The 24,035-nt window shown below is 35.3% G+C and overlaps 1 protein-coding gene across 1 annotated transcript in view; it reads left to right on the forward strand.

Annotated features, from left to right (window-relative positions):
- Positions 1–24,035, forward strand: part of ZFPM2 (zinc finger protein, FOG family member 2) — a 496,557-nt gene that overhangs the window by 448,457 nt on the left and 24,065 nt on the right. The window lies entirely within an intron of this gene.

Consider the following 24,035-nt stretch of genomic DNA (forward strand, 5'->3'; position numbering starts at 1 on the left):
AAGGAAGGAAGGAAGGAAGGAAGGGAGGGAGGGAGGGAGGGAGAGCAGGAGGGGAGGTCCCTGTATCCCTGGAGGCACAAATGTCAAGAGACAAAAATTGTCTTCACTGAGTGGCAGAGTATGGAGAGATGCCTCAAAGATACTGCTATCTGGAAATTCTGTTGTGTTTCCCTTCAGCAGTACTGTCTCAGTGGCTACATGAACTGTTGAGAAACTATCATGGCAGATGAGGATGAGATCATATGACCTATAGAATATGTAGAAAGCACTTCTTTATGTATAGCTTTTGCCTTTTGGGACACAAAAGAAAGACAAATCCATTATTGATTATAAAGCTTCCATAACTTCGTATGCCTTCATATATAATACTAGACAGGCTCCCTGGTGGTTTTTAGTCATAATTAGCACATGCTGTTCACAGTTATGTTAGTGCAATAAAGGTTATATCACAAGTTATCTGAAGACCTCACATTTGGTAAGAAGGCAGTTGTAACTATGTTAAAAAAATCAGTGTGTCATCAATCCTATTTTGACTCGTTTCCTAGCAATATAGTGGAAATTCAGCGCCAGGGTCAATACTACTTCTAAGAACCAAAGCAGACATATTGTTAGCCAATGGATGTCTCATTTTCTTCATTTCTCTAAGAAACAGGGGAAAAATTCCTGTGAAAGAATAAAATCTAATTATAATTTGAAAGGAACTGTAACAAGTAGTGAAATCCTCTTTCCTACTAACCAAGGCATAATCAGACTCCAGGATATCTCTTAAGAAATAAGTCTTGGTGTTTGGAGAAAAATAAAATTACTGACTCCATTGGTATAATTTCTTTCCAGGGAAATAAATATATTCTGATGTCAGTGGATAGTTACCTACAATGGTAAATTCTTAAAATCTAGGTTTTTATTAAAAATAACAATAATAATAACTAGCATTGATATATAAAAATATACATATATATGTATGCATATAATTCATTTCATCCCTTAAAACAACTCTGCATTGTAAGTGTTTAATCAAGATTATCCTGGACTGGTCTTGGTTCTAGGATGGCACAGGATTTCCAAATTGGTTTACATATACTTTTCCTTGCTCTGAAAATGTTCAAATACTATCAATAGGATATTATAATTTAGGATAGAGGCTTTGGGTGGTACAGGATCTACAAGAGTTAACCAAGGGCTTCCAGTGCAAAAAGCCAGGCACTAAAGGTCCTTCTTACAATAGAGTTCATGGCTAGTTCTACTATTATCTGTCCTCCCAAACCTTCATTTTTATGCCACCTAGATCTTGTTAAACTGGCATACCTCTTTGTGAATGGGCAAGTTGCCACCTTAACAGATGGCTCTGCACTTGGGCATGCCAAAGAACCAGTATGTGCATCAAGTTTGACTATTAGGAATGGGGTTTCCATCCAGGAATATCTTTGTAAAAATCCTTTTGTTTTTACACATGTATGTTTTATTTTTAAATTCATTTACCACATGTTGGAAAGGAAAAATATTGAAAATCAATTGTGAAATGGATGTATCATGTATACTATTATAATTTAAAGGACCAGCAACCTTAAATGGAAACAAATTAGGACTGGATGGTACAGAAATCTGGTAATGAATGACACAGTCTTTAACCTACAGGTCAATTCTTCAAATACAATGTAAGAGATAAGAGAAATATTGTTAATTTTTTTATTAATTTATTTATTGAGCATTCTAAGGGCGGTTCACATCTAAAGGTCCCCAAATCGATGTGAATAGTTTTATACACACATGGATAATGATTAAAATTTCTGGTGGGCAGAATAGTAAGCCTCCCATACCAAAGATGAGGCTCTTCTAGAATTATCAAAGAACTATTTGAAACTGGAGTGAGAGATAAGTGAAAAGTTGAAGACACAATGAAATAGAGGAAAGGAAAATAGCAAGTATAATCTCTTAGTTAAATATCATTATTTTGAGACTGTTTCTTGTCTTTTAGTTTGGGTTCCAAAGGACACAAATAGGCAAGATAAAAATGTTAATACTAGTGTCTTGCAGATGGTACCCATTTTCTGGATCTCCAGCATACAAAATTGAGAGATGTTATTATGTGCATTTAAAAAACTTTTTCATCTGCTACCTATGTGGAATAAGAAAATGAGAATTGAAAAGGCAATCAATGGCCCAGTTTACCCAGAGATTTATGGCCACAATTCAGTGATTTGAATTGCTTCCCAAAAGAAACCAGAGCCAATACTGAAGCATCAACGAAATGTGTTCTCTATGGCCAATACCTTTAAGCAGGTGAGAGCCTGCAATCTGCCCTACTTGAAGCTTCCAGAAGACAATCATGGCTTATTCCAGAGAACACATTGTGAAGGCCTAAAATGCTAAGTAGAGTAAGGGAGTTAGAAATTTCCAAATCTAAATGAGGTCAATAACTTAATGGTCATAACAGGTCAAGGAAAGTCTTTTCCTACCAGTTGAGAAACGCTGTACTAATGGAGGCAACAGACCTGCCATATTACTTTTAAATTATTATAAGTTCTTAGAAGAACCTGGAAGTGGGAAGGGACAAGATAGTAAACAATGGAAATTTTATCAATCAGCTTTTATCTCCTTCATCTTCTTTAGAACTTTTAAAATATTAGTAAATATACACTGGAACCCATGGTACATACCCAGTTATTAGACTACAATTCATTAGCATGTTGGTCAAAAATAAGCAAGGTACAACTTTTCCCTTTTGATGACTTACAAGGTTTATAGAAGACATGAATAAAGATGAATCAGTAATATGTAATATAAGAAAGGGCATGCGTTTTGTGAGAATATTCTGGAAATTTAGAAAATGGATGCTATGTACCTAGAGCCTTTTAAAGCATCATGATGAAGATTGAAAAACTCAAAATAATCTTTTCACATTTGGTTTCAAGAAAAAAATGTTGAAACACAACAATCAGAGTTTCTTCATATACTTATATATAACAATGGGATAGTTTTCATTTTTTTTCTTTTGTGATATTAATGGAACTTTCACTTTTCAATGTTGATGATTTGTGTCATCTTTTTTCCAGAATTAAAAAAATGAACCATTCTTTATATTTACTTCAGAGTTTTCTTACTCTTAAGGGGGGAAATCTTCTAAAGTCAGGGATAGAGCTGCTATTGTAATTACCTCAATAATGCCCAGAAGCTAGGAAGAGGGAATTTTGTTTCAAACCAAACCTTTGGCTCAGTAAAAATTATCAAGCAGAATGCAAAGGTTTTTTTTTTACCTCCATATTTTTTGGTTTCATGGCATATTGCTACACTTGATGCAATTTCAGGGTAATTTTATACAATTTTGCAAATGTCTTAAGTGATATAATGAGCTGAAATCTATACTGTAAGATATCATAAGATGTCATTTTCCTTTATAACTAAAAACATCAATCATTCGATAAGTAGTTGAGATTAAGTCAAATGTTCAAAACCCCAATGGTACCAGGAAGTTTGATTTATCTAATCTATCTTTCTCTTTTTCTCTCTACCCTTCAGAATCCTCAAAGACCTTAGATTTTTAACACTCAGTACTCAATTCCTTATTTCTTTTGAAGGCAGGACTCATTGATTTCAGAACTGGGACCCAGTAAACAATGTGGCACTAGAGCATGCCACAGAACATCATTAATTTTAACTGTTGTGATTTTTAATATGAACTATCTCTTCAAGGTCTTTGACCTAAAATTGTTGAGTATGGATTTTCTACAGCAACAATAATACTTTGATTATTTGTTTAGGTCTGTCTTTTTTGTAATCCTGTCGTTTACCAGAAATGCTTTTAAATTTACTGGTTAGTCTCAATGCTACATTTAATCTAGTACATAAAACTGATCGTTTAGAATTCATATATCATTTCACATTTGCTCAGATCATTCGAACCACTATCCATTTCTCCTTAATAAAGCTAATCTTCAGTTCTGCATTTAGCTACAGTATGCAAGTATGATTTCCATTTTGATTCACCGTAAAATTCTAACTTTTCATATTATTTCATCCTAGAGTTTCACTTGCTTTATTTAATAGATTGTCCTTTGATCTCAAGGAGACAATTGTATTTTACTCCTCTAATGAAGCTTGTATTATTATAGGCAAAATGAATGTTATACCAAATGGTGGAAGAAATCCCAAAGGAAAACATGCTTCTCTCTGTGGATGTTGGAAAAGCAGCATAATTCATTTTTGTCAGTTATTATGTAGCTTGATCTCTAGTTGCTATTTTTATGCTATCATTGTTATTTAGTACTCCAATGACATTGTAGAACACCAAATGCTTTAATTATCTATGAACCGTTACTGACATATGTACTGCAAAAGGCCAATGCACCCATTCTGAAGATGTGGAAATTAAGGCACATAGAGAGAGAGGGTAAAATTAATTTGCTTGTCAAAACTTGGGCCACTATATGATTTGCTTATATCTCCTTCAGTAATCAGGGAATAGTATGAGTCCAGAAATAGTTGGGCAAAGTTGAACTTTGCAATGCATTTAACAGTGTTTATTCAATTTAGGAAGCAGTTTTTGTCATCACTAGCAATTTTTATAAATTATAGTATAGGATACATCTAAAAGAAGCAGATTTTAAAATCTGCTATTTATTGGTTTCTTCTTATTTATTAGGTATCAATGGCAGATTTAGTCATTTAGATAAATTATTATCCCTCTTTTCATGGAGTCTAGCTGTGTAGTGATAGCAACATAGATAGGCATAATATAAAATATTTAAATGATAAATATATTAGAAAATTACAGAGCAAAATGCTGTATTGATTTGATTTCTGTTCTCAGAGATAGATTTGGAAGAAGGGAGAGGGAGATGAAAATGCAGGCCCATGGGAAAGAGATAAGATAGGAACTAGCATGGCGGGCCTGGGTCAGGGTGAGATAGAATGAATGCTCAGCAATGAGAGCCAAAAGAAACATGGACGAGAGCATGAGTTCAGGTAAGAGATAGATGGTATAGACTGGAATTAAAAGAGGCATGGCATGGAAACAGCCCAGGAAGTAGAAGAGCAAGAGAGAATATTAAGGGTAAAATGAAAAAGAAGCAAAAGGGAGAAATGTGATGGAACTGATAATAATTCTGAAAATTTGAGTCTGTGGATTCTCCTTTAATTAAGTCAGCCAGCTTTGCTTGATTGAGTATAAGTTTCTTATTATAATAGGAAGCTATAATAAGTTAAAAGAGGGGAGGAAGGTGGTGAGATTGTGTACATGTGATGATGGTGATGATGCAGATAAAAGAAAGGGATGCATGAGACAAACTGTAGATTCCAGCAGGCAGTCAATATCAAAGATGAACATTTTCTGAAATAATCAAAGTAGTACTGGAAATTAGGGTTACATAGTCATATTTTAGGATGGTGATAGAGAACATTGTAAGAGTATATACAGAAGCCCTTGGGGAAAGTTGGATGGATTAGATTTAACAATACAGAGATTATTTACAATCCCATGGTTTTAGATCAGAAAGACATGAAAGTGGTGTGAACTGGAATGACCTCCAGGAATTGATGCAGCGTGAAAGGAGCAGATCCAGGAGAACATTGTACACAGAGACTGGTACACTGTGGTAAAATTAAACATAACGGACTTCTCTTCTAGCAGCAATGCAAGGATCCAGAGCAAGGCTGAGGGACTTATGAGAAAGAAAAGTAGCCATATTCAGAGGAAGAACTGTGGGAGGAGAAACACAGAAGAAAAACAACTGCTTGAACCCATGGGCTGATGTAGATATTATTGGGGATGTAGAAGCTAAACAATCACTCTAGTCCAACTATCAATAATATGGAATTAGGTCTTAATCAATGATACATGTAACAACCCAGTGGCTACGGGGGGTGGAGGGTTTGAGGAAGAGGGAAAGAACATGAAACAAGTAACTATGGGAAAATATTCAAAATAAAAAAATGAAATGAAAAATGAATTAAAAAAGAAAGACATGAAAGTAGGAAGAAATCTTTTTTTTACCTAAAATAGCTTCTCAGCAACAAACAGAAAACAATCCACCATACATACACTTGGTAAATTGCTTTCAGAAAATTCAAAATAAATATATTCTTTTACTGAAACTATTAAAAACAAGTATTAGAAAGTTAAATCTATATAATCTAATTTTCCTTTTATGTTGATTATTTTCTTTGTTCTTACAAGTAATGTTAAATGTATATGTTTTAGATCAAGTTTGATTCACTATAGTCACTGATTTGTTTCAAGCACCATGCAGTAGTACCCTACTGATATAACTCTTTGACAGTGTGATTCTGTTTTATATTTAATGAATAGACAGAAGGTAATGTTTCTAATTCTAGAGCTGATAAAGAGATTACTGGATATGTATTTCTTCTTCTTTAATGTGAACTTGCATATTTCTTGAAGATGTTCTTCCAGCCTTTTCTCTTTCCAGTCTATTCTTCATGAACCTAACATTCCTAAGTTAGAGGTATGGCCATGGCACACCCAACACCCTACTCAAAAATATTCATTTACCTCCCTTTTTCAGATCCTTCACTATTTAGCTGCCACAAACTTTCCCGGTTATATTTCATATTACTCCCATTAAGTCATTCTCCTTTTCAATCAAATTAGATGGCTACCTAGTATCCACTTAAAAGATGCCATATACTACCTTTCTGCCTTTTTACATTGCCTCCTACCAAAATTTGTGGCATGTTACCTCCAAGGACTCCTACCTTCATTCAAAGCACACCTCTCAAATGAGGTCATGCTCCATTATTTGCACTTTATTCCTTTGGAAATTACTATGTGCATATATTTGTTGTGTTTTAGCCTCTTAGTAGAATGGAAGTTCCTTGATCTGAAGGGCTATTTCACTTTTGGTTTTCTATACTAGGCACCTAGGCTAAAAAATAATTTCAATTTGACAAATATTTACTAGTCATTATATGATGAATGTTTGTTGAATTGAAATTATTTTAATTGCACAAATACTAGTAATAATGTTGAATTTCATTTTCTGAATCACATCAAATTTATTGTACCTGTTTCTTTGATTTGACATCTTGTATCCATTAATACCTTTGTAGCATAATAAAAATGACCATTCTTTCTCCTAGTAGAGGTAGCAACCATACTCTTCAATCCTATATTCCCCTTTTCTGTATCCTCCCATAAAAATTCTATAGAAAATATACTCATGATCTGGAGTAAGTCTTCAGTATCTTGTAAAAGTTCATGGGTATTAGGGCACTACTGTGATTTTCACAGCATTATGCAATCTCAGAGTTTGAAAGGATGTCAGAAAGACTCCAAACCATATTTGAATAACTATATCCTCTACAAGATATAGAACAAGGTAGCATCTAGCTTTACTTGAATGCTTTCACTGGAAGGAACCCTTTGCCTCTCAAGGTAGCCCATCCATCTATTGTTTGGATTATTCGATTAGGAAGTTTTTCTTTATATCACTATGTAGATTTACTATTTCCACAACTTCTGCCCAGTGCTTTTAGTTATTCCCTCTGGAGCCAAATGAAACAAGTCAAATTCCATTTGAATACTTGAAGAAGACTTTTGTGTCCCCATTAATTTTTTCTTTAGGTCAAGAATTTCTCATTTCTTTCTCGTATGGCATAAACCTGAAAATCCCTGAACTTTGCTGGTTGAGTTATTCTATACGCACTCAGCTTACCAATGTCCTTAAAAATTTGGTGCCTAAAACTAAACAAAATATTCTCACTATTTTTTAACTAGGGTGGAAAAAAGGTCGATCTCCCAAGTTATTGATCAAAATGTTAAATAGCACAGGGTTCAACACTGATACTTGGAAACTCCATTAGATACCTACTTAAGAATTTGAACTTAATGCAAAGGCATGAAGACAGGAGATGGAATGTTATGTATGGGAAATAGTAGGTAGGCAAATTTGGCTGGAAGGTATGATCAGTCTAGAAAGATAGGCAGGAGTCAAATCACGTAGTCAAACTGAAGAGTTTGCATAACATAATAGGGAATCAGTGAATCGCCTTGGGCAAGAGAGTGATATGGTCAGATGTGATGTAAAAAAATATGAATTTGGCAATCAAATAGGAATAGATTTGAGAAAGCAGGGGCTGAAAGAAAAACTTCTATAGTTACCCAATGGAAAGGTGAGGAGGTCCTGAACTAGGCTAATAACTGGAGTAATGAAGAGAAAAGGATGGATTTGTGAGGTGCTATGGAGATGGAATGGATAAGCTTTGGCAATTGATGGGATTTTGGAGGAAAGGGATGTAAATCTGCATAACTAAAAGAATGATGCTGTTCTCCTCTGAAAAAAGAAGTTAGAAGAAGCAATGGTTTTGGAAAGTGAAGGTGCAAATAATATAATGAACTGTTTTTGAGATGGAAGATTTTTTTCCTAGCATAATTATCCTTCTTGATCTCAGTCTCAAAAGATTGTGTTTTCCCTCCATATATTCCTAAATTCTCCTATTACTCCAATATGGAATGATACCTCACTGATTTATATAACATCTTTTCCACTAGTTCATATTCTATAAAGACATAATATATAAAGGGCATAAGTTAAGAACATTTCCTATCACCCATAGAAAGAACAATGCCTTTGATAACCTCTTTTGTTTTAAGGATACTCCCCCAAATTAATATTCTAACCTTTAATGAGCAGATTAACAGAAGGTTTACTCTAGCTGTAGCCTTCAGGAATATATCTTATCTTCCATGTTATCACTCCGTGTTTAATTTTAAAGACCAACGAACTATTTTTTAGCCTTTCTTTGGTGACTTTTTTATTCTTTTGCTCACTTCATCTACCTAAATTATAGCTGGATTTTGGAAACAGGAATATAAAGGAAGGAAAAACAAAAGTAGAAAATTAAAAGAAAAAATAGGAATTTTAGGATTTGAAAGTTCAATGAATATTTATTGAACTTTATTCTAGATAATGTTCATTTGTTTCCTAGCTCTTCTAATTATTAGTTGAATGACCTTGGACAAGTCTTTGTAGCACTTTTATACTTCTAAAATGTTTATATTTAATGATCTCAAAAGTTCCTCTGACCTCTCAACATTTGGTCAAACGCTGTATTCAGAACTGTGCTAAACGTTGCATACACTGTTAATTTTAAGCGTGTTTCATGGTATTATATACACTTACAATTTGTCGGAGAACATATGATATACCTGAAATATTGGAGACCACATACACAAAAAGCATTATCAAGGATGAAAATTGTGATATAGGTAATAAATTCCATGTGAATTTGAGAAGAGTTGTCATGGCCCAGAGTTGTCATGGCAGGGTCAGAAAAGACAACTGGATTGTAGATTGGAAGAAAAAAAAGCTGTGTGTTTAGTGGGATGTAGAGAAGTAACAGATTTTTGTAGGGACAAAAAGAAAGAAGAAATTTGAGAATTTGATTAGCATGGTCTGAGAATGGGAGATTGTTGAATTAGCTGACAAATTGAGGGATATATAAACTAGTGTTTTGAGCTAAGAGAAAATGCAAGATGAAACACAATTTTTAGAATTGAACTGCATCTGTGATTCCATTGTTATAGGGAACTTCCTAGTAATGAAGATGAGAAAAGTTAAGTGATTTGCCCTTGGAGTCCCACAGACAGTACGTGTCAAAGAAAGATGGCTTCATATTTGACTAGAGTGTTTAAGATATAATTTAGCCCAGTTTGAGTTTTTGAGTGCATATTGTATTCTGTGTATAGCATTGATTTGTGTTGTTGCTTTTTTTTTTGAAGTGTGGGAGGGAAAAGAAAAGATACCAAAAAGTTGTCTCTACCCTCATCTGATTGTGTGATTCAATACGAGAAGAATATCATGACTTGTCTTTTCTCCTCTGGCCAGGAGGAATGGATTCTTGACTTTTAGACCCCTCACTTCTCCTCACTTTCCAGCATCCATTCTCCAAACAGTGAAGTGGCATTTGCCACACTGAGGACCTGGGAGGGCCATTGATACTAAAACTAAGCAGATGAGTGGAAAAATCTATCTATTCAGAACCCTGAAGGTAAATCCCTTTCTTCTCCCTAGAACCAAAGTATTTATATCCAAGGCAATTAGTAACCCCTAAAAGGGGTTTATTTTGGAAGCCTTTGTAGCTGTGTAAGTATTTACCTCAGAAGAGGGTTTGCCATACATAGAAGGAGTTTTTTTGGTATTAGAAATAGTCGAAAGAAAATCCAAAATGACTTAAAAGTACCATGCATATTTTTAAGTGCCAGACAGGTCTTTTCCACCACCTAAGGATGGGCTAAAATTCTTCCCCTAGAGCAGCTAATTCCAGTAAGACACTATGATCACGAATGCAATTCCTACCTGGCCTTGAAAAGGTGGAGGGAATGAAATACTGCCTGGCAAACAAACAGAAGTAAGGATTTCTAATGATGTGCTTGTTCCTACTGTTTGTCAGGCAGTGCTTCATTTTACATACTGTACTCTGTAGTGACTTTTAAAATGTTAAATGAGAAGCACAGCCAGCAATGCATGCGAAATGTTCACTCATTGTTGTAAACTACAAAAATATTGCCTTTATGCAATGAGAATCCCATTGTAGAATTTTGAAAGGCATAGAAATAAAAGACTCAGGATTGGCGCGATTTAAACAAACTCACTAGGATATAGTAGATGATTAAAATACAATCTATAATTACATTACACTGGTATCAGGTAAGGATAAAAGCCTATAAATACACTGGGGTCAGGGTAAGCATAAAAAAATGAAACAGTTATTTGAATAATCTGAGATCAAGTTGCAGTAATTAAAAATGAATGTATTATTCAAATGAAGGAATTAGGTTACAACACTCCTCGTATGAAAATATTATTGTGACAGACTGAAATAAGTTGGAAATGATTTTGATTTTTAAAATGGGTAAAGAAATATAATGACTTCCATTGGGAGGAAAGTAGACAATCATGGAATATCAAAATATTTTTGACTGGTAAATGAGAGATGAAGAATAGCTCTTCATATGCTTATTGGTATTTTACTCTTGGCAATATAAAGCTTCTAATGTCATTTTAACAAATGACTTATTTCTGAAAATCTTTTCTTTTAAGAGAGATAGGTCAGGTACCAATTCCTACATGAAGATTTTTCCTCCTCCTCCTCCTCCCCATTCTTCCAGTTGTCAAAGCTGTCTCCTCCTTTAATCATATTAATTGGTATAAACTTTGAATTCATTTATTTGCATACATGTTGCATTCTTTCAGTAGAATGTAAACTCACTGAAGGCAGGGGGTTCATCTTTTTATTAGTGTCCCCAGTTTGTAGAAGAGTAGCTTGCACATATTGAGAATACTTAAAAATTCTGACTCACTTTTGGAAAGGCCTAGGACCAGTGCAAAAATGTAAATGACTCTAAAATGTCCCTTCCCATAGTTTTTCATAGTTGGGGCTCTTTAAATAATTATTTTAGTGATCCTGAATTTAGAGAATAGCAAGAGGAAATGTTGTTTGCTTATAGCAAGTGTCTCCAGGTGAGTGTGCAACTACAAACCCCATTCATTTGAAATCTTGCCACAGCAAGAAAAATATACAAATGGCCTTTCTCTGCTTAAGGGTGACTTTCCCTTGCACAGTATGTGAGGATTTAGACATGCAACTTGTATTATCATCAATAGAAACTGCACAGTTAAATCCATGTGCACCATCCGAAAAATTTACCCCCTAGTTGTCAGAACATCTATACTACTGAGTTTGGGGAAAGTGGATGCATCTATTAAATACAGAATAAATCTCTGAGTTATTTATCAGGTGTTTCTCTCTGTAAGTAATATACTGATTCCCTTATTCTTTCCATTCCACAAATCATTGGGAATTCTTATAATTGAAGTCAGAGAATATAGCTTCATAATTATTCCACGTAAAGTAACAGATAAACAATGCAATGGGACAAATAACATCTCATGAATTCCCAATTATCCCTGTACCTAGTTATTACCATTGTTGGTTCTTCTCACTTCTCAAATCTAGGAGGTTTATAGTTTTGCCTAGAGGGGGAAACCTTTTACTTATTCTCTCAAAAGGTGAATTTTATCCCCTTCCTAGTATTATCAGCTCTATTGAAGACCCACAGAGACCGACATGCATGGATATTGGATCCATACCCTAAATTCCAAATGTTCTCTATTCTCTTGGCTGTCCTCCTAATTAGTTAAGGATGGAATTAATCTTTGTCATTGTCTCCCAATTGGGCAGTTTTCCTGTGCTTAACTTGCTTGTTTTTGCCCTCTTTAAAAGAGAGAATAATCCTATAAATCCTATATCACAGTAGTCCTAATTTTGAGGAATATCTTTTCTCATGTTAGATCCCTGCATTTTGAGTAGGTAAATTACTCCTGAATATGTGCAAATGAGCTTGTGTTGTCATAATTATTAATCTAAGAAAAAAAAGATCCCAGATTCTATCTGAAAAGATGGTGTATTATCCACTTTCCTCATTGTTTTGTTTGTTGTTTTTGTTATAATGATTCTGTATTTTCTAAAAAACAGGCTTCCCTGCAAAGTAAACACTGTCATTTCATAAAGGTGTATTATTTTAGTATAATGAAGGTAAGCTGCAGCAATCCTATTTAAGATGTGTTTAAACGCCATTCAAGATGAAATCAGAGTATTTTCACTAGTTCATTTGAGCACTATATTGCCTTTGATTTCCTCTCTGATCCCCCCAGGTACTTTCCTGGCTTGGCCGTATCAGTTCCTGCCCCTGGTATAACTTCCCATTACTGAATACTTCAAAGATTCATGTTCTTCTCCAGAATAAAATTCTTCGCATCCCTTCCCCCAATCTCCACCCTATCCCTACACTTTTTTGGACCCATGTTGCTGACTTAGCTGTCATTTTCCTTTTGCCAGTACTTTTCTTATTCATAAAGCCTAAAATCTTGGCCTGATTTTTGACCTTGAACTTTTCCCCCCTCCCTATCTGTGTCTCCTTTGTAATTTTGCTTATCATTGTTTGGAAAACATTACCACAATTTGTCCTTATCTTGACCCTACCTCTGTTGGAAACTCTTCTATTTTTTTTGATGCCTTAATTATATCCTGCCTTTCCTATTTAAATTCCTTCTTCTATAGTCTTTCTAAGTTTTTACTCCCTAAACTTTGTACTTTTTAAAATGCTGTAACCAGACCTATCTGGTAGACTCTCTGACTACAGGAAGTAGGAAGATATCACTCCAATAGTTCATCACCTTCACTCACTTCCTTTTCACGTATAAATCTTACTTGAAATTATCATTCTGGTTTTCAGGTCTCTACCTCAGATTACTATCCTCACTGTACCAGTATACATATCATTCCTTGGCAAACTCTCTTTTTTTCCCCAGATAGTCCTCTCCCTCTAAAAACACAGGTTTCTATTCCCCATTCTTTTCTCTCTCTCCCTCACTCCCAGTAGACAGCTGTCTTTAAGAGGACTCAGTTCTCTTGTTTCCTGTCTCACAAGAATTTATAATTATATAAGAATTCAAATAATACAGCTATTTATTTTTTAAGTTGTGGAGATTAAAATTAATATGCTAAATATTATATTTATAAATTTTATTAATAATAAACTAACAAAGAAAATTAACTAAAAGCTACTAACCAGCCCACTCCCAAGAGCCAAAAGAGAGAGCATGAGGTAGAGTCTCAGAATTTATACAAAACGTGACCATGCAAACATAGACAAAAGGAAAAGCATTGTAGGTAAAAAAAAAAAAAGCTACAGAAAGAGGCTTGGGTAATGTAGTTTTTAGGGATTCAAGGTATTTCTCACTATACAAAGTTATCATATACTTTGATAGGAGAGGGTGTAGGTTTTTTACAGTTTGGAAGAAACTGATCTAACTAACAATTTACTTAAAACACCCAAAATCAGTTCCACATCCCAGTGAGGCATCAGATCAGTAAAGTAAGACTCAAGTGGAAGGATATAGCACTACACAGGAAATAGTACCCTGAGCTTATGTAATTGAAGGAATCGAACATCTTGAATTTGTAGAAGTTTGGTCTAAATGGGACAGAAAATGACCACTGAGTTAATTTCCAATTTCGTTTAGAATGAGGATAATATCTCCTAATGAGGAAATCCATGTTTCAGTGTTGGTTAAGCACTTATTTCTTTTTGAAGCTGTTTTTCTCATTGCCAACATGATCATGTCTAGTTAAATCAATATTCTAATTTTGTTGGGAAATTCCAGTTTGATTTTAAATCCAAGCTTTACTTTCAAAAGATTCTGAGCATCCTTTGGCTTAAATTACAACCCCACACATGCAAATACACACAAACACACAGAAATCACTCTGCATATAGAAGGAAGGTGGGTCTTGAAAATGGATAACAACAAATAATCAAATGTTAACTCATTGACTCTTTACAACAATCCTGGGAAGCAGGTGCTTATTCTCATGTTCATTTGATAGATGAGGAAACTGAAGCAGACAGGGGTTAAGTGACCAAAGAATTTGAGGACAGATTCAGGTCTTTCAGACTCGACAACCAGCAGTGTATCTATTACATCACCTGTTGGATACCTGTACAGTTAAGAGGAGACTAAAAGAGAAAATCACTCAACTCAGAAAATCCATCTACTAGTTGTTGCCTTAGTGTTCTCCAGTCCTCTGACTCATTCACCTAGCTACCATGATCTCTCTTCCCCTTCCTCACAAATTCCCTCCCCTCCATCCAATCTCAATGCTCTCTAGCCACACAATGCATTTGCCCTGTGCTGTAGAAAATGAATTGAAGGATGTTGACCTAATAGCAGCAACATTTGATGAACTTTTTGATGAGCCACATTCTTAGATGTAATATTCTCTCCTGTCATTCATTCTCCATGCTGATTCCTACTCTGATTTAGCACTGGGCAGTTTATGCTATGCCAGAGTAGAGATGTAGAGAAAAGAAAAATCAGTGGGTTCCCCCCGCCCCTTTGTTCTCCTTAACTTTTATTGAAATCTCCAGCATAAAGGTGACTGACAGGTAATATGGTATAAAATATAAACAAATTTTGCTGAATCTTGTTAAAATAGAATACAATAAAGAAAGAACAATGAAACATACATTTATTATTGTGTTCTCTCACTTTTCTTAAAGATAGCAAAATTTTCAATAGCAAGATAATGGCTCTGTAAGATTTTGCCATCATCTGCCACCAAAAAAAATCAGAAATGAGAATTATTTCATTGGTTAGACTTGCTGAAAATTATACATACCATCAAAATTATACATCATCCTATTATGCATGTTAATATAAAATAAATTTTGATGTCTGGAGCTGCAGAATTTACCCTGAGTTCCTTGATTAAAAAGTGTCAGGAGGTTCTACGATCGTAGAGAAATAGTTTGTTTCTGATTTTAACCTCATCTATTTAATTTTAGACTTTACAGTTCCTTCACTGTAAGATCACCCACTCATCTGAAACACCCCTGACAGAAGGCCACTTTGCCTTTCACCCTGTACTTCCTAACTTTACTGTTAAGGGCAGACCTTGAAAGAAGGATTTTCAAAGCCCTGAGCTTTAAAGCTCCAATTCACTGCAGTGGGAGTTCAAATGTCTGAGAGCTGCACCTGATACTGAAAAGTCAGAAACCAAGCTGCTATTTTGATTCTGTTCATGGTTTAATTTCCTTCGCTTTACCAATGTTAATATAATTTGTAGAAGTCACTGAATGTGTTCAATGTATGTGTGAGATCGTCCAGCATCCACACTGTGCCTCCTCCAAAATACATGTTTTAAAGTGTATTCCTATCGTGACTCAATGTTAGAAAATTCACTCCTGGACTCACTATGCATGGCCCCAGAAAGACTTTCAGCCACCTGTATTCTCTTCATGGTAACGGGACTTTTTTTTAGGAATTCAGTAAGACCTCTATACATCTTCTAACAGCTATAAAACTTGGACTCAATTACAGAACGTATATTTTATGATGACAGAGTTTGAGGACAGGATTGTTACCATGGTGGTCAATCTCCAATAGAAATTAAGTTAAAAAGAGTCATTTCAGTTCGCATCTTCCCAAAACCAGGATGGGAAAGGACGCCCAGCAAATTCCTATTTACACAATGCCTTTGGCTTCTGGTAAAGCTTTAGGCCATGCTAAGAGCCAACAAAAATGAGCGCTAAAAAAAACCCTGAAAATAGAGTTTATCACCACATCTTGCTTTCTGAACTACTAAATTTTTAATTATCAGTGGAAAAAACTAAACACGACTGGTGTGAAACACCCAATGGTGATTGGAGGTTAATGGAGTCTTCAAGTTCAGAACAAAAGTTTCCCTCCACAGCAGGAAAATTAAGTAGCAGCAGGCACTCACTGTGGAAGTCTGTTGGGTTGTTCTGACTTATAACACGTGCCTACTAGAAGAGCTGGATTTTTGTTGTTGTTTTGTTTTGAGGTTTTTTTTCCCCCCTAAGGACACTTAAAAAACGAAATGCCTGCATGACATGAAAGCAGCATGCATCTCCAGGGTGAGCTCATCTTCCATATCCCAAGAGCTACTTTAAAAGGGATTTTGAAAGATGCAAAAATGTATTCTTTATTTCTATTGAGGAAAAGCAAAGTACTGGCAAAGGGCAATTAATTTGTTCTGTTTCAAGTAGACGTTTGACCTTAAGCACACAGTGTTTTTTTGTTTTTTTGTTTTTTCCATTTCTGAGATCTGGCCTTCTGTCCTATCACGGCTCTAAGATGCATTGTACATGCATCCTTGGGTTTAATGGTGCTATGGAAGCTGGAGGCTGGTCCATTTTTATGAACATAAGGGATTTTGTATAAATTCTCACAAAGGTTTTTTTTAAATTAACATAAATCTTGAGGGATTATCAAATGTGGTGCCACAACCTAACATTTAGGGGAAGAGCAAAATTAGATCAGTTCTGTTCCCCGTTTTTTTCTCCTCTTTCCAGGGACACTCAGGGAAAGCATGTAGTGCCATCTGCTGGACTCGCCTTTCCAGGGTTTCACCAATGTGTATTCTGTAATAGCTGACCACAAGAAATCATTTGAAATTAGGAATGTGTATCTGTGATCCCCACGAAGAAGAGCCAAATGTGTTCAAAAATAGCTATTATATTACATGAATAGATTTTTATTGTAAAATATACTGTATGATAACTTGAAAATTGGCCTTAGGAAATAAAACGGTACTATCTGAAACATGAAGTGAAAATGATTTTTTTCCTCCAAAATATAAAATAATATATTTGGACAATTTTACATAGCAAAAAAAAGATGCACCCATTATAATTTACTACATTCACTTTATTCAAAGCAGGAAAACAAAAATGACATGGAAAAAATAGATTTGGCATAAATACCTCACCTTATGGTTAGTTCTCTTTGGGTATTTGGAAAGAGTTTAAAAAAGCAAAAGCATTTCAAGCTCTTCAAAGTGATGGTTTTTAAATTAATTTAAAGTACTGTTTGAAGAATTATTTCTTTCTAAAAATGTGTCATATATAAAATCAAGCAATTTGTCATAGATATTTTTTTCAAATTAAATAATTATTCTTTTGGGAAAGTATGCCATCATGGAAAAAAATGTTTTACTTAAAGATGGGAAGGACATATGTGTTTATTTTTATTTTGTTGTTTATTATCTAAAACTGTGAGTGAGTTATTTCACAAAAAAATCAACCTCAATTTTCCTACCTGTAAAAATAGATATAATATTTATAACTACCACCCTTACAGGGTAATTGTGAGGAAAGTATTTTGTAAATCTTAAAGCCTGGGTGTTGCTATAATTATTAAGAACTATTTCATAGAATTTCAGAATCAGAAAGAACCACAATACTCAGAAGTTTTAATTTAATTTATTTTATATTTTTATCTGTATTATATTTTAATAATGAATTTCTACATAAGATTTTGGAAGTTATATGATTCATATTGTCTGCCTCTTTTCTTCCCTCCCTCTGCCTGGAGCTGACAAGCAATTCAATCTGGGTTATACATGTATTATGCTCAGAAGTTTTTAAGCTGGGTGGCCATTGGTAGATTTCAGGGGGGTGGGTAAATTTAGTTGGAGAAAACATGCATCTTTATTTTCATTAATTTTTGGTTTTCATTGTAATCCTATGTATTTTATTTTGTTTCTCAAAACAAAATCTCATTTGTCATTTTGAGAAAGGGTCCATAATCTTTGACAGATTGTTAAAGGGTACTATAATTAAAAAAAAAAGAAGTTAAGAACTTTAAAGTCTAATCTAACTCACTAACAGGTGAAGAAATTGAAGACCTGAGAAATTTTGTGACTTGGAGAAAGAAAGTGTTGCATACTGGGATTTGAATGTAGGTCTTCTTCTTCTAGATTCCATAATCTGTTATTTCCCACTGTGTAATTACTCCCTTTTGTATCTATTTATAGATGAGGAGAGGGACTGGACCTATTTTCTTGGGGTAAAGAAGTCCTGGTGAGGAGCTATTTCTCCCAGTGCAGGTCAGGTGGAACTGCTGCAATTTCTATATAGTCATTTTTTAAACCCTTACCTTCCATCTTAGAATAAATACTGTGTATTGTTCCAAGGCAGAAGCACAATAAAGGCTAGCAAAGAGGGTTAAGTGACTTGCCCAGGGTCACGCAGCTAGGCAGTGTTTGAAGTTAAATTTGAACCCAAGACCTCCTGTCTCTAGGTCTGGCTCTCAATCCAATGAAACAACAAGTGTCCCCGATTCATATGTTGTCTCAGAGAGTTAGCATAGAGCATTAGGAGGATAAATGATTTGCTCAAGATCACACAACCACTATGAATCAGAGGAAGGACCAGAACACCAACATACCACTCACTGACCCAGAGGCCAGCTCTCTTTTCCCCAAAGCATGCTGCCTTTTATAAGTTTAGGACTCCTTAAATATAACCCAGAACCATACAGATCTCCACTTTTTTAATCATAGTTTTAATTTGTTATAACTGGCAAAATTTGTGTGTTGAATTTTCCAGCTAAATCCATGCATCTTCTCATGATGCAAAGAGCATTGAACTAATGTTAGGTTTGCCACAAACTACTTGTACAACCTGGAGTAATTCACTTCTCTGGATCCTTTGCGGAAAAGCAATGGAACTAAATAACCTTTAAGGTCCTAAGTTCTAAGGTCTAACCTCACTGCATCTAATCTCTAAGGTCTAAGTTCTCTGCCTCTACAGCTTAGGAAAAGTACTTTTTTTCTTGTTTGAGATTGTGTTTTTATTTTAAGAAGACTTAAGGTTCTTTCAACATAATAACATATCATACTCTCAAATCTGCTAAATTATTTTGTTCTGTTTTATTTTTTCAGGGTGGGAGGTAGGGAGAATGGACAGAGAGAAAGCTATGACCCAATTGTTGCTCCATTTGAGGTTTTCTTAACACAGATACTGGAGTGGTTTGCCATTTTACAGATGAGAAAACTGGGGCAAACAGGGTTATTAATTGACTTGCTCAAGGTCATAAGGTATTTTATGTATAAGGTCAGATTTGAACCCAGGAATATGAGTCTTCTTGACTCCCAGCTCAGCATTCTATCCATTGAACCACCTAGCTGCCCCTGATTTCATCAGTACAGACAACTTTCTTCCCAGTGATGGAATTCCCTCTACTGATGCAGGTTGGCAGTGAATAATAGCCTTAGAGAGTAGCCTGGGGGTCTCTTAGGTTATGTGATATGTCCAGGGTCACACAATCAGTATGTCACAGAGACAAAACTCAGACTGAAGCACTATGCTCTCTCTCTATTTGAAATTAAACTCCATCTAATGTGGTTCTTTCAGCACAGATCTTAGAAATGAACTCTGGTACAGCTCTTTGACGCCTTTCAGGTTTTATGTGGTAGCAAAGACATTATTATGCCTCAGATTTTTTGTTTTGTTTTGTTTTAATTCTTTTATCCTAAATGTTACAGAATTTAAATTTCAAGTTCTCTAATATTCCCTATCCCCAGCTAGTAATACTTAATATTGAATTTCAAAGAAAAATGATACCTAGAAAACTGCCTTATAAAAATGAAAATATTTTAATGAAAAAAGAAAAACTAAAGATAGTAGTTCTAAAAATTTGATCCTTATTAATAGGAAAAAGTATACCTCTCACTGAGTACATAGTCATCTTCATTGATGGAATAGAGCCTTATGAGACAGAAATATGTGCAGAATCAAGATAAATAAGAAAGGTAATTTCTGAATAAGTAAATGTTTAGTCCTGAAATGAGTTTTTTATTTCCAACTTCAGGAAAATTTTTCCTGATTAAAATGGGATTGTGTAATAAATCCAATATATTACAGAGGGATCCTGAAAGTAGAAAATAAATATAAAAGCACTGTTAAAAAGGGCAAAATGTCAGGGAATAGTCTTCTTGAAATCAAGGAAAAACTAGTCTCTAGCAACTCCCAGGCTTTCCCCATGGCCCATGGCACTCACAATATTTTGGATGGTTGGCAAAAGAAGGAGGCCCTCCTGCAAGTAACAGGGAGTTTTAGAATAACTGAATCCATTGATGCTGAAACTCCTTTTCCATTTGGAGGCTTCAGGAATTAACATGGCCCAAAGCAGAGAAAAAAAATCAAAAGGTGAGTCCATAGGGTGGCAGGGGCAGGATAGCCCACGGAGAAGCCTGCCAGCCATTTGGCACCTCCTCTCCTCACCAGGGCTCCACGTTGTCCTGCAGCTGCCTATCCAGCCCTCCACCACCACACCACAGAGGCCCTGCACTTTTTAACTGACACCCTGTAGAAGCTTAATGAGCCACTTGAAAAACGAATACAAAACAAAGAAAGGTAATGGAAACTGACAAGCTGAAAAAGGAATAGAGAGGTTCATTTCCAACGTGGTGCTTGGGGGAGTTTTCATCAGAATATTTCCATGAAGTGATGGAAGGAAGAAAGAAAAAAAAATGAAGAAACAGCCTCATGTGATGAACTTGTATAATTTATTCCCCCGCAGAACAGCAGGCAGTAGTTTCATTCCTTCCTTTCCCATCCTACTCCCCCCCACAAAGCCCATCTCTTCCCTCCACCTAATTTTAGAGCATTCCCAGGCCAGGTAAGAATGAAAATGAAACATGCCAAAGAGAAGTCGTAATGAAAATGTGGAAGACTCACAGATTATTTATAAGCTTGCAAGTTGTGTATTTGGTGGAGATTTCCTCCCTTCTGCTCCTGCTTGCTGATGAAGAATGGTATTTTAATAGGCAGATGGTAAAGACAATTACAGTTAGGGGCTCAGCTGGGAGTTACATCAGTTTATTGCAAATTATTAGTTGATAAATGCTTTTGTTTACAAGCAAAGTCTTAAGCAGCTTTGTAATCAGTTTATCAGCTGCAGGCTGAGTTTTGACAGCTCCGTCTTAGGGGTACAGTGTCATTTCTTGGCTGGTCCTTTAAAATCCTGCTGACCCAGTAAGTGAGCCAGACCAGAGATGGGTAACTGAATGTGTACCGGTGGGCAAGGTGGCAAAGTCCTTGGGGCTTTACATTCAGGATCAATGCTGGAAAAGCTACTATGAAAATCATGACCCAAGATCGATCTCCTTAAAAGCTGCCAGAGATACGTTAGAGATGGATGGAAGCCTATTTCTAGAGTTTGAAACACCTCTTAAGTTAACAAACATGTCGTGGCCATCTAAATGGCTTTGAAATAAAACATTTAAGAACCTCATAAAAATGTGTTACTTCCTTTCCTACTCTACTCATTGTGAGATACCTGTGTTTTATAATCCCGAGCATATTCATCCAGAAAGCACTTTGCCTTCCTCTCAAGGTCGTGAGTGAGTTTCCTTTTCCTTTCATTCAGGAGTGGAGGTCTCACTGGGTAGCCATCACAGAAAGACTAGCAAAGACATTAAACTACTGGTAATCACATTTTGATTATTTCCTAAAGCAGGCAGCATGGCAGGGGAGACACTGTTTCTTGGGAAGGAAAGAAAATTGTCCCTAGCTGCTTTTCTGGTCTGTGTTTTTTTAAAGAATCTATTCTACTTTAGAATAAATAATAATAGCTCACAATTACACATAGTTTAAGATTTAAAAGGAATTAGAAAGTACCCTTCAAGGGAGAGAGGAAATAGTATTATCCTTATTTTATAGATATGTAAACAGAGGCTCAGACAGGTGACCTGACTTGCTTAATTGCCACCTGGACAGAACATTTCACAGCTGGGATATGGAACAAGATTTCCTTACTTGCTCTTCAGCCTTCTTTGGGCTTTATCATTTTTTTTGCAGGCTTACAGTCTGGGAGAGGGCTGGAAAAACTATTTCAGTTTTATTACCAGCTAGGGATAAGATTAGTAAGAAGTTTAAGCCTTCTTTTTCATGATCTGTAAAATGGGATGGCAAATTCTCCTTTTAGACTCATAGTTTTTCTATTAGTATTCATATCTTTGTTTTGATGTGTTGTGTTTTAACTACAGAGGGCACTGAGCTTTCCAGATATACTTCTATAAGGATAGTGCTATCAAATGAGTCTGCTGCTAAGGAATAAAATATATCTGATTATTTGTGACCTTATTAAAAATAACAACCTCTATATACAGATCCCTCCTAATTCTGAGGTCCTTTAATGCAATCATCTTTATTTAGGGTATTTAATAAACATTGTCATTTTGAACCCAGTACCTAATATTTTTATGCAGCAGAATTAAGAGATTATTTTAAAAGTGACTTTTTAAAGGTACCTAATAGATAGGATTTACTTTGATCAGCTCAGGATTTGAACCAAGGTCTCCTCAGATACATATTTACTTATGTGATGCTTATACCTTCTAAAGCTATGTATTCAGCTCTCTCAATACTCTGAAAAATAAGCTTTGGTCGTTCAGTCAGGGGGAAAGAAAATAAATAAAATGCTCCCTTATAACCCATTCTGAGAAAATCTATTTAGTTTTCTAGTTTACTGACTGTAACTTTATGCTCATTGCTGTGCTTTGGAATCTACTTGAGAGGGTGGAAGTTTGAATGATCAGCAAATGGAGAATGAATGACCAATATTAAAAGCCAAATTTTTTTGGTCAGAACTGTTATATTCCTTTGCATATCAGTGGAAAATAGATTATTGCAAAAGTGAATTTAATAAGTGAATTTAGTGGGTTTTTACTACATATAAAGCAAAACCTTTTCTTTTCTTACCTTGGTTATTACATCACATTTCTGTCTTCTCTCTACTTTGCTTTCCTTCTCCCAGTTTTTCCCTTGCTCTCTTTCAACTAAAGACTTACTTCATCAGAAACGACTAAATTCCCTCCTAGAACCAACTATTTGAATGACCTAGATTTTAAAACTTTTGACATAAGCTTGGCTGTTTTGTTTGTTAGCTTTTTTGGAAAACAGGACAAAGTGAATCTCCACCTCCTCCTTTTATTTTCTTATCTTTGACTATATGGTACAATAGAAAAAGTTCAGGATCTGCTATCAGTGGACATAGGTTTGAATTCTGATTCTGTTACAGTGTGAAACTGAACAAATCTGTAGGCACTAGTTTCCTCATCACAAGACAAGCAAGTTGGATTGTGAAATCACTAAGGTACCATCTACCTGAAAATCTAGTCCTGATGCTAACTAGACACATTCATTATAGACATTTGGTTTCTGATTTTACTCCCTTTCATAATAAAAGCCTTCTCTGACACCATAGATCTGTATGGTTGCCTGATTCTTTAGGTATAATAATTGGAACTCTTGGAAATTTAAAAACATGAGTTTTGTTTTACTGCAGAGAGATAAATATTTTTACTTGCTATAATCAAATTATTGAAAGATAAATATTCTACCAGGCAGAAAAAAATCCATTTAAACTTTTTTTTCTTGATTGCAAAAGAGAAAGGCAGAAAACAAAATAAAACAAACAAAAAACCTCTGTGATTCTCTCATTAAACCAATGTAACAGTCACTGAAGTCAGATTCTATGGTTGATAGTTAAATCTTTCTCTTTCTCCCTCCTTCCTTCCCTTCCTCCATCCCTCCCTTCCTCCTCCTCCTCCTTCTTTTTCTTCTTCTTCTCCTCCTCCTCTCTCTCTCTCTCTCTCTCTCTCTCTCTCTCTCTCTCTCTCTCTCTCTCTCTCTCTCTCGTCTCTAC

Source organism: Gracilinanus agilis, chromosome 1 (assembly GCF_016433145.1).
Source record: "Gracilinanus agilis isolate LMUSP501 chromosome 1, AgileGrace, whole genome shotgun sequence".
NCBI classification, from domain to species: Eukaryota; Metazoa; Chordata; class Mammalia; order Didelphimorphia; family Didelphidae; genus Gracilinanus; species Gracilinanus agilis.